Source organism: Dasypus novemcinctus, chromosome 30, assembly GCF_030445035.2.
Source record: "Dasypus novemcinctus isolate mDasNov1 chromosome 30, mDasNov1.1.hap2, whole genome shotgun sequence".
NCBI lineage: Eukaryota > Metazoa > Chordata > Mammalia > Cingulata > Dasypodidae > Dasypus > Dasypus novemcinctus.
The window spans coordinates 12691347-12712481 of NC_080702.1; the positions used below are offsets into that span (position 1 = coordinate 12691347).

The window sequence follows — 21135 nt, forward strand, 5'->3', positions numbered from 1 at the left end:
AAAAAATCCATGGAAACTGAACCCACCAGGAGACAAACCTCACAGCATTTCTTTTCCTTCATTACAGGGGGCCTCAAGTACAGAGGAAATTCTGTTATCTCCTGGTTGTGGAAAGAAATCCAGAGGACTATGATGGGGTTTCCTTGTTGCCTTTAGAGTGGATATCACAGTGATAACGTTTCACTTGTGGAGTGAGGATGATGGATGTGGTGAGAGAAACTGATTTTCAGGAAGAGATCTTTGATCACATTACTACAGTTCCTGGAATCAGCTGGATTCCCATTGGGGGGTCTAGCTTACCATAAATTGGAGTTGCAGTTTGTCAGTGTTGAAGTCTAAGTAGTATAATTGCGCATGTATGTGTGTGTATATGTGCTACTGCGTATTTATCCTAAACATAGGTCTTATTTACACAGGACAACTGCCACTGTCAACTACGTCAAGAAAATAATCTTACCACTGCAAAGTTTACATACAGGAACTCATTCAGTCCTCATCAGCCATATGTAGCAGGGTTGTTTATTATACACACAACTCAGAAGAAGAATCCCAGGCATAGAGACAAATGTTCCCAAACTCATGTGACCAGTCTAACATACACCTATCAAGTAACCTCAATGTTGATACAATGAGCCTTTCCTTAAACTGTGAAACGGGAGTATTAGATATTGCACAAGGGAGATCTAGCATCTGTGCATATTGCTGAAATTTCCCAAGCCTGCAGTTTCCAAATACTGCCCCAAATTATAAGATAAGCTAAGTAGGCACATCACCTATTGCAAATTTCACATGCCTTCATATCGATCTGTTGGGTGTTTTATGTAAAAATAAAATGACAAGATTTTCTTGAACTCTGACTTTAATTCACATGTGTCCACTAGGCAACTTATGAATAAGGGGATCAGAAGTTTCAACTGTAAATAAAGTATTAATAATGTTCCTACCTTTGACTGTAAGTTGTCAACAGCTCTTTCAATCCTGAATGATTTTCCCAGGTTTTTGTCTCAAGGTTAAAAAGAGAAAATTTGTTTCTTAGTTAAAAAACCTACTATCATGACACCCAGTCCATCAGTAGCATGAAAATCACTACCTGCCCAAGAAGAGGGAGACAGAAAGATATCACCGAGGAACTGCCCTACCGATGGTAATATGGAAATGCAATCATGTCAATTCAAGAATAATGGCTGCAGTTTATTCAGTCCCATATATAGGGAAAATCCATAAAATGCCTAAGCCATATTCTTTTTTAACATGTGGACATTTTAATTTACTAATTAAATCAGAAGTGCCACAATCACAGAATTAAGGATACATTTACAACACAAAATTTCTTCACATCTAATAGTGGCCAGTCTTTCAGCCTAAAGTTTGGCCATTAGTTTAATTTTGAACATTACATGAAAAACATCCTTCCTGTGGCAGTTTAATGTTATTTATGAATTCCAAAAAGAGATATTGATCATGGTTGTAAACTGGTCTATTAATGTGGACATGATACCCCTCTGATTATATTAAATTCAAAGGTTTCACTTTCACTTTATTGAATCAAGAACAGACAGATGTTCGCTCAGGGAGAACACAGAATAATTTGCAGAGAAGAATGCAGAGATGAGCCTCAGAGTTTGACGCTGAAGAGAACAGAGCAGCTGAGAAGCCCTGTGAGCTCAGCCTCATGCCAGCCTACAGGTGAGATGGGAGGAAGCTCGGATCATGGAGCCTTAAGGGATGAAGGAAGGCTCAACCCTTGCAGATGTGCCCACCATCTTGTTTCAACGCGTGGTAAATGACTTCAGGTGACCAATTACTTCTTAGAGTACCTTGAGAGGGATCTTTAGGTAGGGCTTTCTGACTAATGCTTCTCCCCCAAATAAATACCTTTTATAAAAGCCAACAGATTCCTGGTACTTTGCATCAGCACCCCTTTGGCTAATACACCTGATATAATGATGCTTCCATATTTTTAAAAAATTAACACCCTTTATTCAGAGCACTTTTAGATTCACAAACAAATGAATACTTTAGATACTTCTAAAGTTCCTGCATCTTCCCCTCCCATCTCTCCCCTCCTTGCTCAGCATACTACAGTAGTCAATTAGTTTGCACACTTCAAGGGCCAGCATCAATTCATTACGATGAAGGCTCAGTATCTGTTGAAAAGTCCTGCAGGTTATGACCAACGCATATTGTCCTGTACTGTAGAAAACAGTGGAGCAATCCCTCAAAAAGTGAAACACAGTAACCATATGACCAGCAAGCCAACAAATCTATATACATACATATATACAAATAGATATATATTTATGTATTGGAAAACAGGACTACAGATACTTGCAAACCACTGTTCATAGAAGCATTATTCACAATAGCCAATGGTCACAACTACACAACTGTCAATCAACAGATGAACGGATACAAAAAGAAAAACTGCTACATCCATAAAACGGAATTCAGCCATAGCAAGCAATGGAAGTTCTGAGACATCCTAATACATGAATGACATCAACATGATTATATACTGAGTGAAATCAGATGACACAAAAGACAAAGAGGGTATGATTCTGCATATGTGAAACATCTACAAAAAGAAAACAGAAAGGAAGGAGATTAAGGATTATCAATAGGAATCAGGGGAAACGGACAATGAGATTAAGAGTTAGAGTATCCGAGGGACCACTATCAACTACCAACTGATGATGCAACTGGAAAATGACCTCATACGGAAGGTTCAACGCGGATCAGTGGAATATCCCTGTCTACATAAAATAACATGACTTTAAAATGCTGTTTGACCTAATGTAAGGGGGAAATGGAAAGGAGAAATGAGTTTACATGGCTACGAGTCTCTAAAAGAGTCTGGAGGCTGTCAGAAGGATTGCCCTTATGCACAACTGAGCAGAGTCTGAGAGACAGATAAAGCAGATACAACCCCCAGATATCGGTTCCTTTGAGGGCTAAAGAGACCCATGGGAGTTATGGTCATGGCCGATGGGGTTAACTACCAGGTCAGATGGCCCCTCTTTGGAACTGGTGTTTATGTGTGATGAATCTGGACTCAGATGGGATCTCTCTTCATAAGACTTTCATGCTAATGTGCTGGAGGTGCAGTTAGTGTCGGGGTTTAAGATATATTTAGGGGATTTGAATCTCTGGACTGACAATGTGATAGCCAGGTCCTGAGCCTCAACAGACTCCAGCACCTACAATCTGACTTATTGGGCTCACCACACTCAGCTAAGATGGAGTTGAAGAAGGACAACCACCACACCATGGAGCCTAGAGTGATTACAACTGAAAGTGGGAGGATTGCATCCAGCATCCAGGTGGAATCTGAACCTCCTCTTGACATAGAGGTGCAATGGACACAACCAATCCAATGTCCACATAGAAAAGGTGGCATTGGATTGAGAAAAGTGGACATGATGGCTGATGGGTATGGGGAAAGGCAGGAAGAGATGAGAGGTGGAGGCGTCTTTGGGACATGGAGCTGCCCTGGATGGTGCTTCAGGGGCAATCACCGGACATTGTAAATCCTCACAGGGCCCACTGGATGGAATGGGGGAGAGTAAGGGCCATGATGTGGACCATGGACCATGAGGTGCAGAGGTGCCCAAAGATGTACTTGCCAAATGCAATGGATATGTCATGATGATGGGAAGGAGTGTTGCTGGGGGGGGGGGGGGGAGAGGTGGGGTGGGGGTGGTAGGGTTTAAAGGGATCTCATATATATATATTTTTAATGTAATATTATTAGAAAATCAATGAAAAAATAAAAAATAAATAAATAAATAAATAAAGGGCATGAAGGAAAAAAAATAAACCATTTTTCCTTATCAAAATCAAAAAAAAAAAAAAAGAGTTAGAGTATCTGTCTCACGTCATGAAGAAATTTTGGAGACCAATGGTGATGTTAAAGATTGTTAAGGTAATTAATGTCAATGAGTTAAGTACCAATAAAAATGATTAAAATGGGAATTTTCGTTATCCTCATGTCAATTTATGAAATTTAACAAAATCTTATAAAATACATGGGACTGGCGAATCCCTAATGAACTGGATGTCAAGTAGATACACGAAATTTAGTTGGGTTTCAAAATGGGTAGAAGGGTAGGGGCTCTGTGTTTGAGTCAGTGTGTAATTTAGAACCAATATTAGATGAACTACTTCACATTAATTTAAATTGCCTTTAGCTCCAAAGCCAAGGACTCTACTTCTGGTAATTTTCTTGTTCTCATTAATCTCTCTTTCTTGCACAAAGGAAGTCTGAGTAGCATCACATGTGCTTTCTACCCAACCAGCCCTGATCACTGTAGCCCCTTGTCCTAGTTAAAGTTCCCCAGGTAATGCATGAACTGCACCAGTGTACTGACGGCTACTCTGTGTCCCTCTAGTTCCATGGAAGACCTGATGGAGGGGCTGCTAGTGACAGAGCAGATGAGGAGACTCCCTCTAATGCTGAGGTAAGGCCACCTGTTTTTGTCTAAGACAGAAATGTTTCTTTCTCACATTCCTTTTCACATTGAGTACAGATCTTGCTACGTGTTGTACCTATAGACACACACTGCTATTTTGCGGAAGGAAGAGCTGAAAGTAAGAATCCTATGAACAGATCCCTGACACAAGAGGGCTTTAAAAATGGCAGCATCTGGTTTTAAACCAAATAGAAAGGTTGTGTTAATTATCTCAGCACCATTTTCCTTCCTTTAACTCAGACTTTTGCAATTGCCTATTTTGGTAAATAGACTTGAGAGTCACTTCCTCCAGGAAGAGCTGGAGCCTTTCCCACAGGTGTCTCCCAAGCTCATTCATGGGGCCTTTGAATTTACCACTGCTTCCCATCTCTTTTTGAAAATCACCAAGACCTGGAAAAACACAACACAACATGATCCTATCATCACTCTATTTTCTTTTCTGCATTGCAGGTGACCTTGAAAGCAAATGAAAATGGTAGGTATTCTGGGCTCATCAAAATATTGTGGGAAAAAGTGAGATGAAATAGGGGGCTTCCTACGAGCTGTAAGCTGTTGACCTAGCCTGATCCCAGCCTCACTGTAAAATGCGGATATGGGATATGATGAAAGGTTTTCTATTAAGGAGTTCTGTCCTTCCTTCCACAGTCCCCAGGGGTGGATCTGTTCATTTGGGGGTTACAGGTTAGGCTGTGTGGAGGCTTAAGGGAAACCATGTGTGGGTCTCTGTGGTGTGACTGTGAGACTGCATGAGCTTGTGGAGATGACTGTGTGCATTTCTTCCAGGTGAGATGGACTGCTCAAGCTCTGGTGCTCCAAGGGGAGGGGCCTTAATGTGAACCCAGGGTGTGGCTCATGAGATTGAGCTCCTGCCTACTATATGGGAAGCCCGTGGTTTGGTTCTTCGTGCATCCTAAAGAAGACGGTGAGCCTGCATGATAGGCAGGCATGGCAACCTGACACAACAACATGATGCAACAAGAGACACAAGAGGAAAAACAATGAGAGAAACAACAAAGCAGTGAACAGAGGCAGCTTAGGTGACTAGGCACCTACCTCTCACATCAGAGGTCCCAGGTTCAGTTCCCAGTGCCTCCTAAAGAAACAAAAGAAGATGGATAGATTGGGAAACGGACTTTGGCCCAGTGGTTAGGGCGTCCATCTACCATATGGGAGGTCCGCGGTTCAAACCATGGGCCTCCTTGACCCGTGTGGAGCTGGCCATGCGCAGTGCTGATGCACGCAAGGAGTGCCGTGCCACGCAAGGGTGTCCCCCGCGTGGGGAAGCCCCACGCGCAAGGAGTGCGCCCGTGAGGAGAGCCGCCCAGCGTGAAAAGAAAGAGCAGCCTGCCCAGGAATGGCGCCACCCATACTTCCCGTGCCGCTGACGACAACAGAAGCGGACAAAGAAACAAGACGCAGCAAATAGACACCAAGAACAGACAACCAGGGGAGGGGGGGAAATTAAATAAATAAATCTTTAAAAAAAAAAAAAAAGGATGGATAGAGACAGCAAGTGTAAACGACACGGGAGTAGGGAGAAATAAAGAAATGAAAACAAATCTTTACAAAAAAGCAACCAAAGAGATACCAAAAAAACAACTACAACAACAAAAAAAAGAAACTATGCAATGGAGTTACACCATCTGCGCACGTGCTTACAATTGAGTCTACAGAGAAACCAAACTGTTCATCTTTATTAGGTGGCCTCCAGATCACAGGGCCTAGGGAAGCTAACTGTGAGGATAACCTCAGATGCTGGCATCGTTCCTGGTGTCCAAAACTAAAGGAAAGCCCATATGACTCTTCATTAGATCAAAATCGTGAGAGTTGTGAGGCATCACATAGAATGACCTGTCAACTCTCACAATGATGTCATAGCCAGGAGCCTGGACACAGCACACAGGCATTGGGAAGAAGAGTTAGTGCACTGCATTATATCGTTACCTTGGACCCTCTAGATGCTCAAATCCTATGAGGGTCTTTGACAAACAAGAACTCAGATTCCACTTGGTTTTTAAACTGATGTCCAAAACCTTGGTTGAAATGCAATTAGAGAGCAACATTGGAGGGAGTCAGCATTGACCCTCTGCGTCCCTCCATAACGACGGTCCCACTGTTAAAGATGGAAGATGGAGAGCCAGTAATTCAATGAATAAACACACCTCGTGGAGAAAAGGAAGACTGATGGAAGAATACAGTATTATTAAATGATCATTTTTAAATGGTAAGATATCGATGGTTTCAAATTTATAATTATTATCTTATACCATAAAGATGAGTGAAGAAACATGACAGAATGCATTGCCTAGAATTGAACTGATTCCACCAAAAAAAGGTTGCCTCTAATCAAGTAGAAATTCCTGTAGTATATTTGGTAAATGCAGTGAGTGTGTATGCAGATCCATGGAGGCTGAATTCACTGGAGATGTCAAAAGACACCTGTGAGGACTTCCAGGAAGATGGCAGACTAGGAAGACATGGGACTCTCTCCTCCGACAGAAAAACAGCTGGAGAACAGACTGAAATGGACTGGAAAAAGACCTTCTAGGGTTTAGGACAGCAGGGTAAGGCTGAACATCACCCAGGACAGAGACGGACAAAGGAGGGGAATCGCGACAGCAAAACTGTGAGTTGAAAGCAGCAGTTCTTGCTGCTGGCACCATCCCCCACATTAAGGACTTTAGAACACGCAGGCCTCTGACCAACTTTAGAAAAAGGGGTCTCCAGGGATCAACTACCCCCAGAAAGGGGAGGGAGAGGGACACAGCCTAAGGCTGACAGCTTGTGACCCACAAATTTAGTCTGCTGTGTACCATGAGCTCTACCAAGCTGGATGGGGTCATGTCATCGTTTCCCTTGGGAGCCAGCAAAGGACTAAAGAGATCATGACCCTCTCGATCTACTTCTCTACTAAGTGGGAATGATTGTTGAAGACACAGAGAGGCGTGGAATCACTTCCTACCCAGGAAAAGGGAGCAGGCTGACAGAAGGCTGAAGAACTGTTTCTGAGAAAGTTTAAATTATGTCTCTTTATCTCTAGGCAAGAACCTCTACCACACAGATGCAGTCTGTCTCACAGCAAAAACACTCCAACCAGGCACTGAACTGAAAGGGCTGCCAAGGAGTGCCATCTGCTAGCAGAACTAGGTTGGTACATATGAGAAAATTAAAAATAAGTAAGTTAGAGAGGCTTTTGCTGGCCTTTATACCCTCCCTCTCAAGGCCCTAAGAAGCAGGTCTGCAAACCATTACTACGTACAGCAGTTGGACATTACTGATGAATTCCAAAAAGAAATACTGGATTATGCATGTAAACTGGTCTTTTCCTCTGGGCAATTAGAGTATATAGGATTCATAGATGTGCATGATTAAATAATGATCAAAGGTTTGGCTAGGCCACATTAAGAATGCTGCATCCCTGCCCCTTGGTAGGTGGGAACCACAGAAAAAACGATATGACATAAAACACGGTTGGAGCTTTTGAGCTTGAGCCCAGGAGGTGAACACACAGGAGAACTTCACCAGAGGAAGACAGGCAGCTCCTGAGACACAGGAGAAGCACTGGTAAGAGGACAGAGCTGTTTGCCTAATAGTCTACAAGCTAACCTTGTGGAGAGAGGCAAAGCTTAGAGAGCCTCATAGTCTAGAGCTGACCTTGTGAAAACAGAAGAGCTGATCCTGGAAATGAACCAAGAGACGAGGAACCCAAGAAGCCTGAACCCTTGCAGACACCAGCAGTCATCTTGCTCTAACACATGGTAAGACTTTGGTGAGGGAAGCAACTTATATTTTATGGCCTGATAAATAAGCTTCTACCCCAAATAAATACCCTTTATAAAGGTCAGCAGACTTCTGCTTTTTGCATCAGCAATCCTTTAGTACAAATAGTGGGTCCAGACCCCAGTTTTGAGCAACTAAGAGGGACAAGCCTAATGATCCAGGTTGAACCAAGAATCAAATAGCAGCAGTGACACACAGAATCCCACCACCAAATCCCAAGAAAAGGGAAAGAAATTGAACATCTGAGTAACCTGCATCCTAATCAGATGTCTCTTATGAGCAAAAATTTACAAGCCAGACTAAGAAAATGGAAGACATGGCCCAGGAAAAGGAATATATCAAAGCCCCTAAAGAGATACAGGATTTGAGAGAACTGATTAACAAGATGCGTGCAGATTCAGAAATCAAATTAATGAGATGAATAAAATCACAGCTAAATAAATGAACGACACCAAGAAGATACTGAAGAAGCACAAAGGAAATTGGAAATCTGAAATAAAAAAGTAACAGGAAAAAAAAGTAACAGAGAGACACAATAGGTGACATTAAAAAAACACATAAAAGTCATACAACAGCTAACTTGAAATGACAGAAGAATGAGTGATACTGAAGACAGAAGAGCTAAAATTGGAGAGAGAAAAGAATGGAGAAAAATGAGCAGGAGCTCAAGGAGTGGAATGGCAACACAAAAAGCAACAACATACATGTCATAAGAGTTTCAGAAGGTGAAAAGAAGGGAAGGGGGGGACGGGAAGAGTATTTGAGGAAATAATAACTGAAATTTCACAACTCTCATGAAAGAAATGAACCTACATTTCCAAGAAGCCAACCATATCCCAAACGGAATAAACACAAGTAGACCTTTTCCAAGGCACATACTACTCAGAAGGTCAAATATCAGAGATAAAGAGAAAATTCTGAGAACAGTAAGGGAGATGGGAACCATGACTTACAAGGGACACCCAGTAAGACTTAGTACAGATGTCTCATAAGAAACCATGGAGGGAAGCGGACTTAGCCCAGTGGTTAGGGCACCTACCTACCACATGGGAGCTCCGCGGTTCAAACCCCGGGACTCCTTGACCCCTGTGCAGCTGGCCCACACGCAGTGCTGATGTGCGCAAGGAGTGCTGTGCCACACAGGGGTGTACCCACGTAGGGGAGCCCCATGCGCAAGGAGTGCGCCCCTTAAAGAGAGCCGCCCAGAGCGAAAGAAAGTTCAGCCTGCCCAGGAATGGCGCCACACACACAGAGAGCTGACACAACAAGATGACACAACAAAAAGAAACACAGATTCCTGTGCCACTGACAACAACAGAAGCAGACGAAGAAGAACAAGCAGCAATTAGACACAGAGAACAGACAACTGGGGTGGGGGTGGGGAAGGGGAGAGAAATAAAATAAATAAATCTTTTTAAAAATTTAAAAAAAGAAACCATGGTGGTGAGAAGACAGTAGTATGATACAATTGGGATAATGAAAGCGAAAAACTACCAGCCAAGAATTCTGCATCCAGCAAAACTCTCCTTCAAATGTAAAGGTGTGCATAAAATATTCACAAGCAAAGAGAAACTAAGACAGTTCTTAATAAAGAATCCATCTTGAAGGATATATTAAAGGAAGCCTTAGAATCTGAAAGAAAAAGACAGGAGAGAGAGGCTTGGAGGAAAGAATGGAAGAATAGAAGAAAGGATAACCAAGAAAGTAAAAAGACCAAAATCTGACATGGCATATGATGACCAAAGAAGAAAATGGTGGAAATAAACAATGCATTTACAGTAATATCATTGAATGTGAATGGATTAAATTCACCAATCAAAAGATACAGGCTGACAGGATGTATTAAAGAAAAAGCACGAGCCATCCATATGCTGCTTATCAGAGAAACACCTTAGACCCAGGTATACAAACTGTCTCAAAGTAAAAACCTAGAAAAATATACTCCATGTAAAAAGTAACCAAAAAAAAGCAGGGGTAGCTACACTAATACTGGACAAAACATTATAAATGCCAAAAAGTCATAAGAGATACAGAAGGACATTAAATATTAATAAAAGGGACAATCAACCAGGACGATATAGGAGACATAAATATCTATTCACCTAACCAAGGTCCCCCAAAATACATGAAACTAATTCTGGGAAAACTAAAGGGAGAAATAGGCATCTCTACTTTAATCATTAGAGACATCAACACATCTCTCACATAATTAGATAGAATGAGACAAAAGGTTAACAAGGAACTAGAGAACTTAATATAATAAATGAGTTAGACCTAACAGACATATACAGAATGCAGCATGCAAACTCAGTGGGTTATTAATTCTTTTCCCATGCACATTTATCCTTCCCCAGGATAAACCATAGGCTATGGCACAGTACAACTCTCAAGAAATAAAAAGACTGAAATTAGAAAAAGCACCTTCTCAGATCATAAGGGAATGAAACTGAAAATCAAAAACAGACAGGATAAAGGTGAATTCACAAATGTGTGGAGGCTAAACAACACACCCCTAAGTAATCAGGAGGTCGAAGAAATTGCAAGTGAAATCAGTAAATGTATTCAGACGAAAACAAGATTACAACTTATCAAAACTTAAGGGATACAGCAAAGGCAGTCTTGAGAGGGAAATTTATAGACTAAAAAGCCTGTATTAAAAAAGAAGAAAGCTAAACTCAAAGAATTTACCGAACAACAAGAGAAACTAGAAATAGACAGCAAACTAATCCTCAAGGCACGCAGAAAAAAATAATAAAGATTAGAGCAGAAATAAATGAAATTGAGAATTTCAAAAATAGAGAAAATCAAAACCAAAAGCTGGTTCGAGAACATCAATAAAATTCACAAACCCTTAGCAAGATTAAGGGGAAAAAAAGAAGGAAACAAATAAATAAAATTTGAAATTAAAGGGGGGGAAGTTATGAATGACCCCACAGAACTGAAAAGGATCATGACAGGATATTCTGAGAAACTGTATGCCAACAAACAAGACAACATAGATGAAATGGAAAAATTCCTAGAAATGCACAACCAACCTACATTGATACTACGAGAAATACAAGAACAAAAACCAGTTACATTTAAAGACACAGATTCTGTCTTCAAAAATCTTCCAACAAAGAAAACTCCAGGACCATGTGGCTTCACAGGTGAATTCTAACAAACACTTCAAAAGAATTAACATCAATCCTCTTTAAACTCTCATGAAAAGTTGAATAGGAAGGAAAATAACCCAACACTTTTTAATAAGCCAATATCACCATAACACCAAAACCAAATAAGGACACTACAAGGAAAAGAAAACGACAGACCAATCTCTCTAAGGAACATTGATGCAAAAATTCTCAACAAAATATTTAGAAATCGAATCCAGCAGCATATCGAAAGACTTATATATCACAACCAAATGGGCGTTATTCCTGGTAGGCAAGGCTGGTTCAACATAAGAAAATTCATCAAAGCAATACACCACATTAACAAACTGAAGGAAGGAAAAAGAAAAACTTATGATCATCCCAATCGAGGCAGCATTTGACAAAATCCAGTATCCTTTCTTATGAAAACATTTCAAAAGAGATGAAAAGAAGGACAATTCCTTACTATGATAAAAGACACATATGAAAAACCCTACATCTAACATCATAACCACTGGGGAAAGGTTGAAAGCTTTCCTTTTAAGACCGGAAAGAAGAGAAGGATGCCCACTAGCACCACTGTTATTTAACACTGTAATGGAAGCTCTAGGTAGAGCAATAAGAAAAGAAAAAGGAATTAAAAGAATTAAGAAATTTTTTTGTGTGGATGACATGATCTTATATTTAGAAAATTCTGAAAGGTCTACAACGAAGCTACTAGAGCTAATAAATGAGTTCAGCAAAGTAGCAGGCAGCAAAATCAACATGTAGAAATCAGTAATGTTTTTATACACTAGTAGTGCACAAATCTGAGGAGGAAATCAGGGGAAAATTCCATTTACAATAGCAACAAAAAAACAAATTCCTAGGAATCAATTTAAAAAAAGAAGTACAGGACCTACATGGAGAAAATTACAAAACAGTGCTAAAAGAAATTTTAAAAGACCTAAACAATTGGAAAGACATCCCATGTTCATGGACTGGAAGACTGAATGTCAGGAAGATGTGAATCCTACCTAAACTGATTTATAGATTCACAGCAATACCAATCAAAATTAAAACAGTCAACTTTACAAAAATAGAAAAGACAATTATGAAATCATTTTGAAGGGCAAGTACACATGAGTAGACAAAAGTATTCTAAAAAAGAAGAGCAACATAGAAGGAATTTCACTGCCTGATGTCAAAACATATTACAAAGCTACAGTGGACAAATAACCATGATACTGCCATAAAGAGAGACACAATGATCAGTGGAATTGAACTGAGTACAGAAATAAACCCTGATCTCTACGGTCAACTAGTTTTTGACAAACGTACCAAGTCTGTGTTAATCAGACAAAAACAGACTCTTCAACAAATGCTGCTGGGAGAACAGGTTATCTATAACCAAAAGAATTAAGGAGGACCAGTATCTCACTCTCTATACAAGAATCAACTCAAAATGGATCAAAGACCTAAATATGAAAGCAAATACCACACAACTATTAGAAGAAAAAGTAGGGAAACATTTTAAAGATCTTGTGGTACATGGTAGTTTCTTGGCCCTTACACCCAAAGCACAAACAACAAATGAAAAATTAGATAAATGGGACCTCCTCTAAATTTAAAACTTTTGCACCTCCCAGGACTTTGTCAAAAGGGTCAAAAGGCAGCTGACTCAATGGGAGAAAATACTTAGAAATCTACCTGTTTGATAAGGGGTTAATATTCAAGTTATAAAGAGAGATATTACAACTCAATAAAAAGACAAATGACCCAATGGAAAAATGGGCAAAATCGAAGAGGCTGTGGCTCAATCAGTTGGGCTCCCATCGACCATATTTGCAGCCCTGGGTTCACGTCCTGGGGCCTCCTTGTGAAAGCAGGCTCGCCCACACGCTGTGCAGAGCCACCGGCCCGGGCGCTGTAGAGTGCCACCCGGCCCGCAATCACTGCGGGCAGTAAATGGACACAGAGGGCAGACAGCAAGCAAGTCACAAGGTGGGACGGAATAAATAAAATAAATACAGGCACAGAAGAAAGCACAGCAAATGGACACAGAGAACAGACAGCATGCAAAAAGCCACAAGGGGAGGGGGGAATAAATTTAAAAAAGGGGCAAAAGACACGAGTAGACATTTATCCAAAGAGGAAACACAAACGGCAAAAAACACATGAAAAAATATTCAACCCCATTAACGATTAGGGAAATGCAAATCGAAACGAGATAGAATTTCACAGCTATCAGAATGGCCACTATTAAAAAGTCAGAGAACTACAAGTGTTGGAGAAGAGGTGGAGAGATAGGAACACTTATTCACTACTGGTAGGGCCATTATGGTACAGCCACTGTGGATAATTGCTTGGCAGTTCCTAAAGAACTTGAGTATAGATTCGCCACGTGACCCTGAAATACCACTATATTGGGTATATACCCAGAAGAACTGAGAGAAGTAACATGAATGGACGTCTGCACAACTACATTCATAATGGCATTACTCACAATTGCCAAAAGCTGGAAACGACCCAAGTGTCCATAAGCCAATGAATGGATAAATAAACTGTGGTGTATTCACACAATAGAAAATCATGCAGCAGTAGAGAAAGAAATGAAGTCATAAAGCATATGACAACATGGATTAACCTAGAGAACAGTATGTTGAGTGAAGCAAGCCAGACACAAAGGGACAAATACAGGAATCTTGCTTTACTATGACCTAAATATAGTGTAACATAATGTATGATTCCACTTATATAAAATGTAAACCATGAATTAATTTTTAGAGGAAATAAAAAGTATTCAGAAATGGAATCTGTTGATGGCAGGGGAAGCATAGAGAGATCAAGAGGGAAGGAATTCTTGTTTTTCATTTCTTATTATTATTACTGAAATAATGAAAATGCTCTAATGATGACTGAGGTGATCAGTGAACAACTATGTGATTGTGCTGAATACCACTGACTGACCACTTTGGATGAATTATATGTTTTGGTTTTGTTTTATTGTTTTTTTTAAAAAAAGACAAACAGTTCCTAAAAATGGGAAAACATGTAAATACACATTTACCAAAGAAGAAACATTTCATTGTTTTCATCACTAGAAAAATACATGTCAAAATCTGCCATAAAGGGCAGCGGCTGTGGTTCAATCAGTTGGGCTCCCGTCTCCCATCTACCATATGGGAGACCCTGGGTTCCCATTCCAGGGCCTCTTTGTGAAGGTGAGCTCGCCCATGCACCACAGAGAGCTGACAGCCGGTGCACCATGGAGAGCTGACACAGAAAAGGTGACGCAACAAAGAGACAAGCAGACAGAAAAGAAAAAAAAAAACGCTCAGTGAACTGACACAGAGGACAGCAAAAAAAAAAAAGTCACAAGGTGGGGGGGTAAATAAATAAATAAATCTTGGAAAAAAAAAAAACCCTCTGCTATCCATACTAGAATGGTTAAAACCAAGAGACATAATACCAACTGTTAAAGAAGATGTGGCAAACCTGGGGCCCTAATACATTTCTGGTGAGAATGCAAAATGTTGCCGCCACTTTGGGAAACATTTTGTCAGTTTCTTAAAAATATAAGCTTACCGTAAATCTTCCTATTTCCACTCCAAGAAATAAATACAAGACAAATGAAACTGTGCCCATGCAATGATTCCTAGGGCAACTGCATGGCAGCCAAAACTGGAAAAAAAATATGAATGTCTATTAGCTGGTGCATGGATAAAAGGTGGTACATCCATAAATATACATGTACCTTTAACTACCTAATTTCAGGCACCCTGAGCCTCCCTGGCATGGAGGGATTCTATCACTACCAGCTGCTGATTCAACTAGAGAAAGACCTTGAATAAAAGGGGTAAATGGTAAAGACAAATGAGTTTACATGGCTAAGACACTTTAAAATGAGTCAGGGGTTCATTAGCAGGGTCACGCTTACACACAGCTCAGCAGAATCCCAGAGACAGCCAAAGTAGATACAACCCCAGGTACTGGTGCTTCTGAGGGTTACAGAGACACACAGGTTCTACAGTCATGGCAGCTGGCTGCAGCGTTCACTGTCTTGCCAGCGGGCCTTACTTTGGAATTTGTGCTCCTCAGTGTGATGGAGCTGGACTCAGATGTGACCTCTCTACACATACCTCTTCTGTCACTTTTACTGAACCTGCGGTTGGAGCTGAGCTTGGTGTATGCTCAGGAGACTTGAATCTCGGGGCTGTCCATGTGCCAGCTGGGCCCTGAGCTGCAGCAGAGTTGAAACACCTACTGTCCATTTCGTTGGACTTACCCAGGTCAGCTGACAGGGAAATGAGAATGGTCAACAACCACACCAGGGAACCGAGTGTGTCTACAGCTGCAAGCAGTAGAATCGCATCCATTGGCCATGTGGGATCTAACCCCCTCTCGATTTAGAGGAGGAGTGGACATTGCCATCCCAGGATCCACAGGATGGAGGATTAGAGTGGATTCGCTGGTATTCTACTATATAATTGTTGTGACTCTAGAAATGGAAGAAAATATATCATTGATAGGGAGACGATGGCCATGGGAGTTGCTGATGGCAAGTAGAGAGAGGAAAAGGTGTGATATGGGGCATTCACTGGGTGTATTCACCAAATGCAATGAATGTTTCTTAAGGATGAAAGGGGATGTTGATGTGGGAGAAGTGGGGGTGGGGGATGGGGAGTGGCAATGGGAACCTCTTATGTTTTTGAATGGAACATTTTGTGATCTATTTATCTTTAAAGAAGCGAATAAATTAAATATGGATAAAACTGCATATATGACTCTTTTCTTTGAAATTAGACAAATATATGTTAACACTAAAAAATATTACTATCATAATATCATTTATGTTAAGTAAAAAAAACCTGACACAAAGTACTGCATATTGTATGATTTCATTTACATAAAATGTAAATGTAAATCAGTTTATAAAGATGAAGTTGGATCAGTGGTTATGTAGGGCTGGGGAAGGACTGCTAAGTAGCGTGGGGTTTTTCTCTTTAGAGTACTGAAAATGTCTTCAAATTTTTGTGGTGATGAATGCACAATACTGTGATTATACTAAAAGCCACGGATCATACACTTTGGAGAAATTATATGGTATGTAACCACTATCAAAAGGAAAAGAGTGTCCCTGGGACCACGGGGAGCTCTGAGGGAAGCCAAGGCTGAAGCTGTCCCAGGGCTTCTAGTGCAGCCACAGCCAGGAGGGGACACAGTGGGAGTGGTTCCCCAGAACCCAGACCTCACCTGCCCTGTGTACTCCCAGAAAGCAGAACCCAGTAAAACAGGGGAGGAAGACAGAAAATGAAAGGCTCCAGTGACCCACCAGGGCTTTGACCTAAAGAATGCAAAGTCCCTAAGATGATGAAGGGCCCACACCTGCAGACCTGAAGCAGGATACACACTTTTAGTTGCAAACTGGTGTGGTCCCTAAAAAATTCCTGGGCTGGACACAAACCTGCACCCAGAGGCCCCTCCAGGCAGGGGTCCCCATTCACTGGGCTCCCTGCAGGCACACACCGGGTGTCAGTCACGCTCCCCCTGGGCCTTCCCAGGAGCCCTTCCCCTGGGAGCGATCAATTTCCCTCAGCAATAACCCCTTTAAGAGCCAGCTGCTGCAGGCCAGGCCCTGAGCCTCACCTTTCCAGGTGGGAGTGCAGGGGTTGGGAAGGGGGTGCTGAAAGGGGAAGCAACCTAGGGACCTCAGAGGATCAGGAGGGCAGAGGGCAGGGCAAAGGGGTGGACCATGGGGGGAACCCAGGGGAATGCAGGGAGGGAGGGGGCACTGTGGAGGGGGAGAAGGGACCATGGAGGGGTGCAGGGACCAAAGGGGTGAGGAAGGGGTCATGGGGGGGGGGGAGGCAGAAAGGGCTGTGGTGGGCAGGAGAGACCAAGGGGAAGCAGGAGGGAATGTGTGTGGGGGGGGGGGGGCACAGTGGGGCAGAAGGGGACAAGGAGGGACAGGAGAGACCATGGTGGCGAGGAGGGACTGTGAGAAGACAGGAGGGACAGTGGGGGGGAAGAATCCCGGGGACAGGAGGTGCTGTAGGGTGGGTGGAAGAGGAAGCATGGGGCAGTAAGGAGGAAGCGTGGGGGGAGGAGCCCTGGGGAGGCGTGAGGAACAGTGGGAGTGGAGGGAGAATGGCAGAGCAGGAAGTGTCCTGTGGGGAACAGGAGGGACCTTGGAGGAACAGGAGGAACCTTGGCAGGGAGAAGGTACTGGGGTGGGGGGGCGGCAGAAGGGTTTGTGGGGGAGAACAGAGACCATAGGGGGCAGAAAGGGCCATGGGTGAGAGAGCTATGGGGTGAAGAAGGGGCTTTAGGGGTGCAGGAGGAACTGTGGGGGTTGGAGGTAGCATGGCAGAGCAGGAAGGACCTTGGGGGGAGGTACTATGGGGGGGGACAAAAGGGATGTTGGAGAGGACCAGAAGAACCTTGGGAGGAAGGGACTGGGGGAGAGGAGGGACAAGGGGCAGAGTCTGTGGGGGGAGCAGGAGGGACTATGGGGAGGAAGGGGGGACAGTGGGGTGAAGGGACCATGGGGAGGAGGAAGGACCGAGGGGGGGGGACCCTGGGGAAGCAGGAGGGACTGTGGGGGAAGAGGGAAGGTAAGGGGGAAGGAGGGACTTTGTAAGAGCAGGAGAGACCCTGAGGGTGAGACTTTGGTGGGAGGGACCTTCTGGAGGTGGGAGTGACCATGAGGGTAGGAGGAACAGGGAGCCATGAGGGACTATGGGGAGTGAGGGACCATGGGGATGGAAGAGGGACTTTGGGGGGACACAAAGGACACTGGGGAGGCGGGAGAAACTGTGGGGGTGGAGGTAGCATGATGGAGCAGGAGGGACCATCCAGGAAGAGGAGTGGGGGGGGCAGGAAGGGCAATGGGGGGGCAGAAGAGATTGTGGGGGTGAGGGATCATGTGGGGGGGGGAGAATGGAGAGGGAAAAGACAGATTTTGGAGACACAGGGACCAAAGGGGGGGCAGAACGGCCTATGGGGGGAGAACCATGGGGCAGTGACAGGGGGAGGGGTGATCATGTGGGGGAGGGACAGTAAGCGAGGAGGAGGAACTTTAGGGGGGGGGGGGAAAGGGACCATAAGAGCCTAGGAGGGACCATATGCAGGGAGGGACCTTAGGGAAGGGAGAGGTATTTTGTTGGGGCAGGAAAGGCCCCAAAGTGGCGGGGAGGGGGCAGGGCCCTTGCAGGGGGTGGGACTATGGGGGAGCAGGAGAGACTGTGTGGGCGTAGGAAGGGCCTCGGGGTTGGAAGAACTATGGGGGAGGGACTTTCCAGGGATGGGAGGGACCATGGGGGGAAACCTTCTGCGGGTGGTTGGAGGGACTGTGTGGAGTACAGGAGGATGCTGGGGGCGGGGGGGGGGGGGCAGGAGTACTGTGAAGGGGGGAGGAAGGACCCTGGGGGGGCAGGGGGTACAGTGGGGGGAAATATCGCCATGGTGCGGGAAAGGTGGGACTGTGGGAGGGGCGGCCCACCCTTCCCATGGACCGCGGGACCCTTATTCTGACACGGGGCCCCGCGCGGCAGGCCAGTCGGGCTGGGCTGGGACCCCGGGCTGGGCTGGGACCCCCGACTGGAACGTGCGCCCCCCGCCCCACGCCGCCCGCGGAAGCAGCGCCCCCACCCAGCGCGGCCCTGCCCGGTCCCCAACATGCCCTGAGGGCACGCAGGGCCTGGGCGCCCCGTACAACTTTCTGCCCCCCGCGCCACCCACAGGCGAGTCAGCAGGAACTTTAGGGGCGCGGCATGGGCGCCCCCTCGACGCAGCAAGGGGAGGCTCGCTCGTCCGCTTTTCCGCCCCTCTGGGGGTCCCCGCCCGCCTGCGCCCCGCCCCGACGTCAAGTCGGGTCCCCAAACTTACCGTTACGGTGGGGTGGGTCCACAGGCGGGGTCCCTGGACGCGGGGCCGAGCGCTCCCGCAGCCCCCACGCCGGCCTACACATGTCCCTCCGGCCCTCGGGGTCCCTAGCTGCGCCCCCGAAACACGCCAGCAGGTCCTCGTGCGCTCCCCAAACACCGCGAGCTCTTAAAGGAGGGGCCCGCGCAGTGCACTGGGCGGGACTTAAGGGGCGGAGCTTCTGCGCCTGCGCCTCGGCCAATGAGGCCCCGCCCCACTCCAGGACTCCACGCCCCCAAGAGGGAGGGGCCCTACCCTTGACGGACAGCGTCAAGCACCCAATCACGTGCTCTCGGACTTGCTAGCGGAACACCACTTGTGCAAAATTCTAACACATGAACCAGTAAAGATCACTGAGAAGAAAATCAAGAAAAAAATACCATTTAGAGTAGGAACTTAAAAAAATCACATAGCTAGGAATGAATTTAATGCCTTAAATGACATACCCAGAAAACTACACAACACTTTCAGGAAGTCAAAGAAGACGTAAATAAATGGAAGAATACTCCTTGTTCATGGAAAGGAAGAATAATATCCTTAAGATGTCTATCCTATCCAAACTAATCTACAGATTTAATGCAATCCCAATCAAAATCGACACAGCACTTTTTACTGAATTGGAAAAACTACCTATGAAATTTATTTGGAAGGGGAAGAGGCCCTGAACACTCAAAGACATATTGAAAAAGGAAAATCAAATCAGAGGAATCACATTACCTGACTTTAAAATATACTACACAAAGCTACAAAACTGCATGGTATTGGCACAAGAATAGACATACTGACCAATGGAACCGAATTCAGAGTTCTGATACAGATCCTCACATATACAGTCACCTGATATTTGACAAGGCCACCAAGCCCACTCAATTGGGAGACAATGGCCTCTTCAACAAATGGTGCTTGGAGAACTGGACATCCATATGCAAAAGAATGAGAGAGGAACACCATTTCAAACCTTATAGAAAAATCAACTCAAGATGAATCGAAGATCTAAATATAAAAGCCAAGACCATAAAGACCTTGGAGGGTAATATAGGGAAGCATCAACAGGACCTTGTAATAGGAAATGGCTTCATGAACTTCACATTAAAAGCGGGAGAAAAAAAAGAAAAAAACAGATGAAAGGGACCTCTTCAAAATTAAAGCCTTTTGCACCTTAAAGGAGTTTGTCAAGAAAGTGAAAAGACAGCCTACTCAATGAAAGAAAATATTCGGTAACCATGTATCTGATAAGAGCCTAATAGCCAGCATATATAAAGAAAACCTATATCTAAAAAATAAAGAGATGAACAAAACGATTTAAAAAGGGGCAAGAGATTTGAACAAACACTTCTCCAAAGAAGAAATATAAATGACTTAAAAAGCACCTGAAAAGATGCCGAACATCACTATTAGAGAAATGCAACTACAATGAGATGCTATCTTATACCCAATAGACTGGCGGCTATTAAAAAAACAGAGGACTACAAGTGTTGTAGAGGATGTGGAGGAATAGGAACCGTCTTCCACTGCTGGTGGGAATGCAGAATTGTCCAGTCATTGTGGAGGACAGACTGGTGGTTCCTCAAAAAACTAACTATAGATCTGCCATATGACCCAGCAATTTCATTGCTGGGTATATACCCAGAAGAACTGAAAACGAATGGATACATGCACACCAATGTTCATAGCGGTATTATTCACTCCTGCCAAAAGTTGGAGTCAACCCAAATGCCCTTCAACAGACGAATGGACAAACAAAATGTGATATACGCATACAATGGAATGCTATTCAGCTGTAAGAAGGAATACACTACAAACACACGGGATAACATGGATGAATCTTGAGAACCTTATGTCGAGTG

General features: G+C 43.9%; 1 long non-coding RNA gene across 1 annotated transcript in view; it reads right to left on the reverse strand.

Annotated features, from left to right (window-relative positions):
- The window catches only part of LOC131276642 (uncharacterized), a 67968-nt gene extending 48604 nt beyond the window's left edge, over positions 1–19364 (reverse strand). The window contains exon 1 of the long non-coding RNA XR_009184095.1: positions 19253–19364. This is a non-coding gene — a long non-coding RNA (uncharacterized lncRNA). The remainder of the gene's footprint in view (positions 1–19252) is intronic.
- Between the last annotated feature and the right edge of the window lie 1771 nt (positions 19365–21135).